Below are 13,373 nucleotides of genomic sequence, written 5' to 3'. Positions count from 1 at the left end.
TAATGGAGCCAGGTGGGACATAAGTCCATGGGGTCGCAAAAGAGTTGGATATGACTGAGAATGCACAGAGTACTCCATGTATTTTACATTAAAAGCAATAGTGTTTGCTTTATTAATTATGCAATCTGTTTAATCTCAGTGATTTCTATGCTGCTCAGACATTACTATCTTGTCAATGCCTACCATACACAGCATCCTCACTGGACATACATTACCTAGAACAAACAGAATTCTCCAGGGTTTCCCTGATAGCTCAGTTGGTAAAGAATCCACCTGCAATGCAGGAGGCCCTGGTTCTATTCCTGGGAAAGATCCCCTGGAGAAGGGATAGGATGCCCACTCTAATATACTTGGTCTTCCCCTGTGGCTCAGCTGGTAAAGAATCTGCCCGCAATGCAGGAGACCTGGGTTATCCCTGGGTTGGGAAGATCTCCTGGGGAAGGGGAAAGCTACCCATCCCAGTATTCTGGCCTGGAGAATTCCATGGACTGGATCACAGAGAGTCAGACACGACTGAGTGACTTTCACTTTCACTTTTCGCTTTTCAGGGCTTATTACTGATTGAACAGGAAAGAAAGACTGAAACACATCTATAACTATTCCAAAAATTAAAGAAAATATGTCAGAATGCTGAGATTGCCTGGATTCTGTGACTAGAACTGGCAATGTTTGATCTTGGAAGTCTTCAGGGAGAAAGACTATTTTGAGGAGAAGAAAATCATTCCAACTTTGAAAAATGAAAGAAAACAAAATGTGAAAGATTCACAATCAAATTAAGAGTCTATCTTACTATGTGATAGGAAAAGAGAGAAGATAATGCTAGATATGGAGAAGAAAGTGAGCTTTAGTAGATAGAAAGATCAGAAGCACATAATTAGAGGATTTTGGTAGGGAATTTAATCAACAATTATTTATTAGATCTGATATGAGCAGCAATATAATTCCAAGAAATATGAAATTGTTCATTGACAATAACTGATATTCACTCAACAAACATTTATATTCACTCAACTGACTCTCAATATTCTTCCAACTCTTCTTCCTCTGAGTAGCAGCAACACAGCATGAGGAATTTTCCTCATTCAAGGGATAGGCCAGTCTGTCCAAAGGTAATCTATTCTCTCTTGTCAATGGCTGTTTATGATCCAGTTGTGGACAATGAGAATCAAGGAAATGTTTGCTGAAGGCTAATAAAGCTAAAGGAAACCAATATATCTTTCTTATTGGAAGAAGAAAGACAACACATATAACCTCAATTTCTGAAATAATGGGAGTTATCTTTGGATGAAACCAACACTGTTTTTGAGGTAAAGAGACACATGAAGAACCCTGCTGAATTAACCACCTCCAAAGCCTGCACTATCTTTGGTATTTTTCATAGATGAATGAATTCATTTATTTACTGTTTAAGTTTCAATATTTTTTCACAGTTTTATTGAGAAATGATTGCTATACATCATTATATAAGTTTAAGACATACAGCATGATGGTTTAATTTACATATGTTGTGTTGAATAGTTTTACTGACAACCAAATACGTCTTAGAGGGTTTCCCAGATGGTGCGGTGGTAAAGAATGTGCCTGTCAATGCAGGAGACACACGAGATGTGGGTTCAATCCCTGGGTTAGGAAGATCCCCTGGAGTAGGGAATGGCATCCCACTCCAGTGGCATTCTTGCCTGAAAAATTCTATGGACAGAAGAGCTTGGCAGGCTACAGTCTATGGGGTCCAAAGAGTAGGACACAACTGAGCACACGTGCGCACACACACTTACACACACAAATACAGCAATATACATGCATAGCAATTTTTATATCTCTCATTTGATACTCCACAACCTTACTCAGGATGAGTATTCCCTGCTAATGAAAATGAAAAATAAAATTAAAAGTGAAAGAAATACCAGAAATTTTTGTCAGAATCTAGGCATCAAGAATGAGATTTAGAAGTATACAGTTTGGAAGCAAGCGAACAGTCATTGAGTACTTCACAGTACTTCACAGGTTATTCAATTTTAACTTCTATAATTCTTTCAGTTCCATATTACTAGAAAAGATATTGAAGCTGAAGCTCAGAGAGTTTAACAAATTCAGCAGAAGTCACGCTGTGCCTCAAACATGGATTCACACTTGGATTTTTGGTCATTACACTCCATGCTCTTTCCACTTCACCACTAACTGGGCAAGAGCTTTTCCTGTGAGTGAGATCTTACAAGGAAAGCATCATCAGGGCTTGCAAATGTGAAAACCTAAGTAACAGAACATCAGAAGATGCTGAGTCTTTGTAACTGCAGTGAGTGTTATAATGGCAAAAGCTGTAAAACACTGAAGAATAAGCTCTGAGAAGGGGTAACTAGTGTTAGGGAGACTTTCAAAGGCAGAGTTAAAGCAAATATTTGATGGTTATTAGCATACGGCATGGGCTTCCCTGGCAGCTTAGCTGAGAAAGAATCTGCCTGCAGTGCAAGAGACCCAGGTTCAATCCTTGGGACGGGAAGATCCCCTGGAGAAGGGAGTGGCTACCCACCTCAGTGTTCTTGCCTGGAAAATTCCATGGACAGAGGAGCCTGGTGGACTACAGTCCATGGAGTCACAAAGAGTCGGACACGACTGAGTAAATAAGCCCAGCATGGCGCAGCATATGGGACAGGGATCACAAATAAATAATCGGAGAAGCTCAGTGAAGGATGTGAGAAGAAGAGGAAAGAGCAAAATAGGGAATAAAAAGTCAGTGAAATAGTGGCTCAACTATAAGCAAAACTATATGCTAGATACCTGGAAGAAGAGTTTAGGAAGCAGAGTTTGGAAATCTTATGAAGAAAGCCTGTCAAAATGAAAAATGGGCTAATTCATCGTTATACTTTTGGAGTCTCATATCCAGGGTCAGAGTTATAAAGTAATTGAACAAAGTTTATCTGCCTGTTCATTGGAGCAAAAAAATACTTGGGAATTCCCAAATTTGAGACGTTTTCAGAAATTAGACCTTCAGTTCTCTTGCATTCCCAAATGCAATAAATTTCCTGTTGCTTGGGGGGAAGGGAAAGTAGAAAGGAATTTATTTATGTGTTAGTCACTCAGTCATGTTCAACTCTTTGCAACCCCATGGACTGTAGCCTGCCAGGTTCCTCTGTCCAAGGGATTTCCCAAGCAAGAATACTGGAGTGGGTTGCCATTTTCTTCTCCAGGGGATCTTCCCAACTCAAGGCTCGAACCTGGGTCTCCTGCATTGCAGGCAGATTCCTTACCATCTGAGCCACCAGGGAAGTCCTCCCTGTTTTGTGCATGATTCCACTAAGAACTTTATATGTAATCCTTGATCCACCATGTTGCATGGATCTAGAATAAAGTTTCATCATAAAAGCTGCAAAGAAGTGATGGATATTTAATCCTCATAATAACCATGTGGGATTAATGTATTAGCTTCTGTTTTACATTTGCAGAAGGATTAAGTCAGTGGCCCTATGTTATGCCACTTACAGGAGTATAATCATGGTCAGAAAATAAGTTTGTGTGAATATGAAGCTCCACATTTATCCATTTCATGTAGATCTTTAACCCAACATTATTTCAATAGTCTTTTCATGAGAAAAATAAAAGATTTGAAGGCAATACATAATACTATCTACTTATTCAAAGAAGAAACTTTGCTTAGCTCAGTCACTATACTCTTTACAGTACTTTCTAGTCAATGTTCACATATACAACACGCAGATACTCTGCCGACTTTTGTAGAGTAGCCCAGTTTGAATTTACTCTTCTACTTTAAACAACTAACAACTCAACAGAATCTCTGAAACGATGGTTTCCAGGCACCTAACATCAGCAGCACAAGTCAGAGATTCTTGAGAGAAGGAAGACAAATGTCATGAGCTCCAGTGATCGGCTAGGGGTGTAGTGCAAGGCCACACTGTAGGAAGGGTGAACCCGAACAGAGCTCAGTGGGCTTGCTGAATTGAGGACACAGAGGTAGGAGCTTCAGGAAGCCACAGTGGCTAGAATTTCAGTGGCACCAAAAGAGCAAAGATCTGGAAAGAAAGAGAACTCTAGAGACCTACAGAGCAGCTCCCTTAAACATTTGGCTGAACAACATGGATGCGTGCATGTATGCTAAGTAGCTTCAGTTGTGTCTGACTCCTTGTGACTCAATGGACTGTAGCCCACCAGGCTCCTCTGTCTATGGGATTCTCCAGGCAAGAATACCGGAGTGGGTTGCCATGCCCTCCTCCAGGGGATCTTCCCAACACAGGGATCGAATCCACATTGCTTACATCTCCTGAGAAGAAAATATCTGAATCCAGAAAAGGAACCACTGGAAAGAAATACATTGGGAAATTTCCCCAAGGCTCATATGGGACTAGAAACAGGTCATGTTCTCAACAAGAATTTAAATGCCTAGTGCCATGGTGTATTGAATCCTTAGAAGATATTGCATCAGTAGTGAAGATAAATTAGCCCTAGACTAAAGGCTGAACTGGATCTACCCTAAAAGAGCATAAAAGCAGATCTTAAAACTGATCTATTAAAAAATAGTATCTGTATTCTAGAGCAACTAAATTTTTTTAAAGAATTCCTTAAAAAATGTACCCCCCAAAATATAAAATGAACAATGTCTAGTATCCAATCAAAATGTAACAGGCAGGCAAAGAAGCAAAATAATACAACCCTTAATGAGGAGAAAAATTATCCAATAGAAGCAGAGCCTGCAATGACAAAAATGATATGATTATTGCATAAGAACATTAAAACAGCTGTAAAATTAGAGGAACAGAGTATCAATGAAGGAGGGACAATGTCAAGTGGAATAACATACATGTAAATTGGAATCTGACTACTATAATGCAGGACTAAATCCATTTTATATTTTACTAATTATGTTCAGAATAGTCTTGATTTAAAGTGCAGTGAATATACAAATACTGGTCACTAACCATGTTTTAAATATCATAATAGTTTATGTAATAAGTGAAGAATAAATTTCCTACCATCCCTACTTTCAAGGACTTCACATTTTTTTCAGGTACAGAGAGTTTCCCTGGTGACTCAGATGGTGAAGAGTCTGCCTGCAATACAGGAGACGTAGGTTTGATCCCTGGGTCAGGACGATCTCCTGGAGAAGGAAATGGCACCCTGCTCCAGTATTCTTGCCTGGAGAATTTCATGGACAGAAGAGCCTGGCAAGCCCCAGTCCATGGGGTTGCAAAGAGTCAGACATGACTGAGTAACTAACACTTTACGCGCAGAAGGCAAGTAGAAGCTCTGCTATTTGTCTGGTACAAGGCAGAATATATGAGGTACTGTGAAGAAAAATGAAATTTAGAGCTAGGCACTGAGAAAAGTTTCGTGGTGGGAGAAACACCTGCTGGGTGTTTGAGAGTAAGTAGAAATCTGAGGCAAAGTTACGAGGCACAGAAAACTGTAGATGTGCCTGCCTGCTTTGTCACTCCGTCATCTCTGACTCTTTGAGATCCTGTAGATTGTAGCCCACCAGGCTCCTCTGTCCACGGAGCTTTCCAGGCAGGAGTGCTGGAGTGGACTGCCATTTCCTCCTCCAGGGGATCTTCCCGACCCAGGGATTGAACCTGCGTCTCTTGCATCTCCAGCATTGCAGGGGAATTCTTTACCTCTTGAGCCAAATTGTAGGAAAGGATTAAGAAAAATATTAGGGTCCAGAGAATAAGGAGCATGTTTTAACAGTAAAAAGTGCTGTGGTGCTTCACATCAATTAAGAACGAAGGGAAAATTTCAGAAATGGAGCTAGTGTAGGTGAAATCCTATTGTTCAGTTGCTAAGTTTTGTCCGACTCTTTGTGACCCCATGAACTGCAGTATGCCAGGCTTCCTGTTATTTCCCTATTAATTTCTACTACCTTTACCAATTATTTTAAGAAATTCAGGGAATAAATTATAAATGCACTCTTTATGTTATACTAGTCGACGTATTAATTTGGTAGGGCTGTCTTTACAGAGTACCACACACCGGGTGGCGTAAGTAACACACACATATTGCCTCACAGTTCTGGAGGCTAGAAGTCCAAGATCTAGAAGTTTACAGGGTTGGTTTCTTCCAAAGGTCACAAGGCAGAACTTGTTCTATACCTCTCTCCCTAGCTTCTGGTGGTTTACTGGCAATCTTTGGCTTTCCTTCCCTTGTAGATACAGCATCCCAACTTCTGCCTTCACCTTCACACGGCATACTCCCTGACTGTCTAGGTGTCCAAATTTTCCCTTTTTTAAAAGGACACAGTCATGTTGGATTAAGATTCCAACCTACTCCATTATGACATCATGCTAACTTCGCTAATTATATTTAAAATCACCCTGTTTCCAAATAAAGAGTTAAGTACCACATTCTAAAGTGCTAGGGGTTACGTGTCCAAAATGTGAGGTCTGGAGGAATACAATTCAACCCTTCTTCAATAGTAGGGCAATGTTGGCAGCTGTGTAACAAGAGAAGGTCTTGATCGGAATTGTCCGTTAGCAAGAGTTGCCTGGCAGCTGTGTGTGACTCAATCTCGGAAAAACTCTGGACACATCCTTTCTCCTTTCCCTTGTATCCAAACACACACACACACACACACACACACACACACACACGTGAGCACACGTGCGCACACACACACACAGAGTAACGAAGATGTTCCCTAGATCCACCGTACCTTCCCCCCCGTTTCCCTGCCCTTGCTTAGGCTCTTTCCACTCCCAGGGTTTCTCTGCCTTACTTATGACTCATTCCTACTCTTCCTTCAATTCTCTTCTCCTCAAATGGTTTAATCATGTTGATGAGACATAGAATCATATTATCACAATAATATCCAATGCATTTCAGGAAGTCTTTCCTAAATATGCTACACTCCTTCTAAATGGTGGAGTTCACAATCCTGCTATCATGACCCCATCTTTTTTTAAAAAGTTAACATTTGTGTGTTATCACATGTATTATGCTTTCTTCTAATTTGTGTACACAGTTTTTTCTCCATGAAATCGTGACACACTTCAGGTTGGATCCAGTATCTCATTTACCCCCCTCTCTTTTGCAACTAGCCCTGTGTATGCTATAAAATAAAGGCTAAAGATAAGTATATAGGTAATTTTCCCTTATTACTTACAGTTCATTCTTAAATTAGTGTGGATTACAGAAAGTAATAGCTACATTGTGCTTGTTATATGCCTGGCACTGTTCTAAGTGCTTAATATATATTAACTCATTTACTCTTCACAAAAAATCAGTGAGTGGGATATGACTATTATCTCACTTTATAGATGGTTAATCAAGCACAGAGAGGCTCAGTAACTTGCCTGAGATTACACAGTAACAGTGTCAGATGCTACAATCCAACTCTGACCTACTTTGCCAAACTGTTTCTCAAAAACATTTGCTCTCTCAACCAGAGTCCTGTATTTCAGAACCATTTCCAGCCCTGCCGTTAACCAGCTACATGTTTTGGAACAAAGTTATTCAATTTCTCTGTGCTTTAATTTTTTCAGTTCTGAAGAGGGAATAATTATAGTGCCAGCCTCATAGAATCAATACATGTAAAGCATTTAAAATGGTTTCCAACAGTGAGTAAGAACACCACACACACACACATACACATGCACGCACGCACACACACACATTCAATAACTGAGAATTTATTGTGTACTATGTAGTTAATTGAAGCCATACTGACTCCTGCTGATGGTTAATGGTGTCTGGCTTCTGAAGAAGGATGGTATTGGCAGATTTTTTTTTTTTTTGCCTTTTTATGAAGGATGGGACTGAGCTGTCACTTTCTCTGAAAATGAGAAAGAGGAGGTCAGAGGTGTTTGTGATAGCAACACAAAGGACCTTTATATGGCTTTAAAAAGGATTGCAGTGTTAGGAGTCTGTGAACTTGGGCTTCCATTGGCTTACCACACTCATCTTGACCTCCTCTCCCTCCTTGTAAAGGGCGATGGAAAGGCACCAGGTAAGAAGGAAGAACATTTTAGAAAATCTTTCAGAAAACACAATCTTGAAAGGAAATTAAAAAGTCAGAATTCTGCACAATAACAAAATCCTGTTCATTGAGCCTGTTGAACAGTTATCAACAATTCTTTAGAAGACTCCAGCAGTTTACATGTGGAGCCAGTTGCTTTCTAATTGCTACAGCAGGCTACCACTGGGAAGAACAAAGGAAATATTTAGCACATCGTAAATTCTTCTGCAGCCCTGTGGAGTGGCTGGAGTTCAGATTACACGTTTATAACTAGCATTTGAGAGCAATTTCTACTTCACTTTGGGAAAGTTTTGGAGGGAAGTTGTTCAGCACTGTGCCTTCTTGAGAAGGACAGACCAAGTGTTTAAATTCAAGAATCCAGTTCATCCAATGAAGCGTGGAAAGACATAACAATGGAAAACTCTTTCCCTTTAAAATTTGCTTTTTAATGGGAAGAAGATTACTCAGTGGGTGGAAAAGTATACCTCAGATACACTTAGCTCGGGGGGTGGGGTACTCTGACAGCTCTGTACACTGGACAGTGATTTTCACATGGGCCAGGCTGAGACAGTGAAGAATAGACTAGACCTAAAAATAGATTCAATTCACACAGCCAAGGAGAGTAAGCAAGAGAAAGGCAGTAAACATGTTTCATGTCACCAAAAATGGATTGAAGAAGCTGCACTTCACAGCTAAGAAAGAAACCACCCGGTAAGAAACCAATAGTCCAGGAAGAACAACAAAAAGACCACTGGGGTATGAACAGCCAGAGGTCAGCTAAGATGGCTCTCAAAGCTATTGTACTCATGGTACAACAGATGAAAGTGTAGGTCTGAAGAGTTTTTGCCATTGAAGAGGATGGTTCAGTTCTCTATAAATTTTAATGGGTACATGTTCTGAGCAAATACAGTATATTCTGGAATGGCTGGCTGATGGTTTATTATGAGCTGCCTCTTGCTTTAGGTCCTTGTAGCCAGTGTAGCCATGAGGTCTGCCTTGTTATTCTTCACCCAGATGATTGATAAAATATAGAAGGCTATTTTCCCCTGTGAAAATAAATGAAAGTCTACCCCACTACATGGCAGATTAGACTGAACTTCAGGTCTTTCCAGTGATTGAAAAATGAGCGCTTTTTTCAGTTGGTGATGGCTACATTTCCCATTTTCCCTGCAAAAGAACTGGTAATCTTACTAACTTGCCCAAATTTAATTGCACATTGACTAATATTGGGGAAAATTCCCAAATAAACTAAAAATAAGAAAATAATCTAGATGAGTTTCCCACTTATTGAGACTAGTTTCAAGATAAAATCTCTGCAGATTTAAACTACAGAACAAACTTTTATTTAACTCTTTAAAGAGGAACATAAACTGTAAACTCAGTATCTTCCCTCTGGCCAAATTTAGGATTCTAGCATTTTTTGTTTATTTGTTTAAAACATTAGTGAGAAGGGAATATTAGTGAGAACATTAGTAAGAAGGGGTGTTAGTCCCCCCCTTTAGGTTTTGATTTTACTATATAAATAGATAAGCTGATTAAATTGAATAAAACAGCCATTTACTTGTTACCTTTGTTAATTTGATTTTTATAGTTTCTCTTCCGACATCTTTCATCATTTTATGTAATTATTAGCTATTTGGCATGAAAATTTTTCTATTATTTCATATATATAACCTGTACCTCAGTAAGAAAGAATTAATTTTTATTTTGGTTATTCAGCACATATTCTGAACATAATCTGGTTAAATAGTAAAGTTGTTTTTTTTTTTTTAACCTGCATGATTTTTAAAAAAGTGCTAAAAGCAAATGAAAAATGATTTTAAGCCATTGAGCTGGTCTGAATTGCCTTCAGCATCAATCTGGTACCCACAAAAACTACAAGAATGCATAATATGTGCACTCTGTTGCTTGCAAACAAACAAGATTAGCCATACCTATGTAAAAAAGCATATACAAATTTGCAGTATTTGAAAAAATGCCTAGAAAAGGGTGAAATGTATGATGAATAGTAGATAAATTTTTGTTCACTAATATAGTATTTGTGAATGTACACTATCAATTGATTTTCACTGCAAATTAAAATCTCCACACAGTTAAGAGACCTTTAAGCTCCACCCATTGAGTTGCTTATTTCAAGCAACATGATACAAACAAAATCCATTGCAACCACCCCCTTTGGATTTCAGTTTGATGGGATTTATTCTGCACTCATAGGTATAAATACTGGCCTAGCACAACTGATGTCATTGGAAATTTTATTGAATAATTAATTGCTTTGTTTAACCACAGATTTTAACCAACATTTTATTAACTGCATAAACTGAGGTATTTAAAAAGCTAGTATAAGAGAAAAAACAACTCTAATAAACATAATTCTAAGAGGGAATCTTTTATTGTTGTAGGCTTATTAAAATTGAAGGTCTCATGTTTTAAGAGAAAAAAAGGAATTCTTTCTCTGCTGTGGAATAAATGGACTATCTCACCCATGAATAATGATTAACGTCCTTTCACTCAGAGAAAAAGACTTGTAGGGGTTCACACCTGCAGCATTCATGAATTACAGGCCCCATTCCCTTGAAAGAAACTTAATAATCACTATTCACAGGTGAAGTGTGCTTCAGTTGGATATAAAAAGTTGAGATAAAACCAGTCAGCTTTGTTTCCAGTGCTGTGATTTTCCCAGCATTCCATCCCCTCCAGTCACTGCAAAAATACTTGAGCAGCTTTAGAGTTATCCAAAGGTGGTGTTGTAAATACCTTTTCTTCTCAGCTTAGTTCTGTGTTTATCAGTGATTCAGAGGTGGTTTTAAAGGTCAGAAAAACAAACTGCCTGAACACTTGGATTCAAACCCAAGTAATAAGGCCGGCATTTTTACAATTGTTCTCTTCCTATTGCCATCCAGGTCTACACTGACCTTAAGTTTCCTCATTCTGAGCCCCAACTTGTCAAACTTGACTATATAAATACAAATGTAAACATACATACCATTTAACTAAAAGTGTAAATATAAAGAGTCGGACACGACTGAGCGACTGAACTGAACTGAACTGATAAATGTAAAGTATAAATGAGTATAAATATATATATAAGCTTGAGGAGAAATTCACACATAAATATAAATGAATGTAAAATATATATATAAATATGTTTTCCCAATTTGGGAGAAAATTTTTTGATTATTTTAATTGCTGTTTTAATTCAAGGAAGATGTTTATGATCTCTTTTTTCTGCTCACATTCCACATCAATGGCCCTTATGTCATCCACGGCTTGTTCATATATTTTCTTTGCTCACAGGGGCTTTAAAAAATATCAAGCCATAATTTTGTAACTAAGATGTTTTGTGTTAAAAAAAATCGGAATTTCTCAATTACTTGAGCTCTTCAGCTCTGACAACACTGTACCTACATTCCCTCAGTAAGAACTACCAGGGCCTGAGCTTGGGATCACTTGCAGAATGGCTGTGTATAGCCTTCTGTGTGACTCAATTACTGTTTCTTGCCTGAACCTCCAGTGTGCAATCCTAGAATAACCACACTGTCATTCCTTCATAGCCCTCATATCTCTTCAAATGGTTGGTTACCTGCTTAGTAGTCAAACAAACCATAGTTACTTCTCAGTCTGTCCCTGTAGGGGCTTAGACCTTCAGATGGAAAGTGAAATTTAGTTGTGTATTCTCTGTGCTTGACTTTAAGACAAGCATTTTATGAAATACTGGAGGTGGAAAGATAATAAAGCAATTCTACCTTCAAGATTACAATTTAGTTGAAAACATAGAGATACACATTAAACATGGAAATAAAACGCACAGGTGCAATGATACAGATAGGGAAAATAGGGAAAATAGAGTTTGCAGAAGAGGGTTACCTGACACAGGCAGGATGTGGATCGTGTGGCAGGATTGAGAGGAGAGAGGAATATGTTCAAATATGGGCAGAGACATCTTCTTTCCTGGGCCTTCAGGATTACAAAGGATTTAGGAGCAGCCAAGGGTGGGTGGGTGGGTGACAGGGAGGGATGAGCCAGGGATTGAATCTTATTCTTGTTTTGTTTGGGCTTTATTTATGATAACCTACTTTTTGACTTCCATATGGGTGATGAGCTTATTAAGCAAAAGATAACTCAATATATAGGTATGTTTATATATAAATTATATAACAGCTATTTCACTGTAAGTTCTTTCTCCAGCTTTGAATTCAGTGTTATGTATATCTAACATTGACATCCTTTTATAAATGTGGCTAACAACAAATTTGACCACTGCTAACTACGTATTTTCCAAACATATAGTCATCTCTGTGCATGCTAAGTCACTTCAGTCATGTCTGACTCTTTGCGACCCCATGGACTGTAGCCGGTCCAGGCTCCTCTGTCCATGGGGATTCTCCAGGTAAGAATACTGAAGTGGGTTACCATGCCCTCCTCCAGAGGATCTTCCCGACCCATATTCATCTTTACTTCAGAATAATTCTCAGATTTGCCTCTATGAACAAATCTGTGGATATCTGATAACATGTAAGAGAATAAAAATACTCTAAGGCTGTTTAGTAAAATGGGAACTCATCTCTCTCTGTCTCTGTCTCTGTCTCTGTCTCTCTCTCTCACACATACACACCCCCCCACACACACACCCACAAAGAAACCTTATGTGTTAGGAGCTAATGCTATTAGCCACTACTGAGATTCAGCAAAATGGACCTTAGACACTAAAAAGAAGGTGGCATTTTTTCAAGCGTTTAGAAATTGTTTTAGCATTGTCCATCATTTGGGTTTGAAGAGCCAAATTGCTCACTGCATTTCAAATCTTAAAATTCCAATTAATTACATTTATGATTACAAAAAAAAAGAAGTATGTGTATAAAAACAAGTCATAAATCAGTCTAATTTAACTATAGGTCTCAGGGTTTTTTCACAAATAATCCATTTGTAAAGTGCAATTTTGGTTTCTGATTTAAAACAAAAAAATAGAATAAACTAAGTGAAGTCCTTGTGGGGTTGGCATTGACATGTTTAAAAGGATAGCTCTACTTTTCTCCCATAACGGAAATGTAGTTTGCAAAGAATGAAACATGCTAATATTGGAGTATCAGGATTTCTTTTTAGGTAACGCTATCTTTTATTTGAAAAGTTTCAACATCCAGTTATGAAGCAAAATGAAATATTTAAGTCTCTTCCTACAAATGTTCTTTTTCAGTGAAATAATGTCAGTCATCAGAAGCCATTTCAAGTGCAATCCATACCATAATAGTTAACCAGATAAGTTCAAGTTGGCAGTTCTTACAGAGTGTTAGGCTTCCAACTGTATTACCAGTTCTAGTTTCTTTGTTAGTTGAAGTAGTAAGCCTGCCAGGTTTTTTCTTTCAAAAGCTTATAAAATTCATAGTTAAGAGGTAGGTCCATGAAAACTTAAAAACAA

The sequence above is a fragment of the Ovis canadensis genome, chromosome 8 (assembly GCF_042477335.2).
Source record: "Ovis canadensis isolate MfBH-ARS-UI-01 breed Bighorn chromosome 8, ARS-UI_OviCan_v2, whole genome shotgun sequence".
NCBI lineage: Eukaryota > Metazoa > Chordata > Mammalia > Artiodactyla > Bovidae > Ovis > Ovis canadensis.
This window is presented reverse-complemented; position numbering follows the sequence as displayed.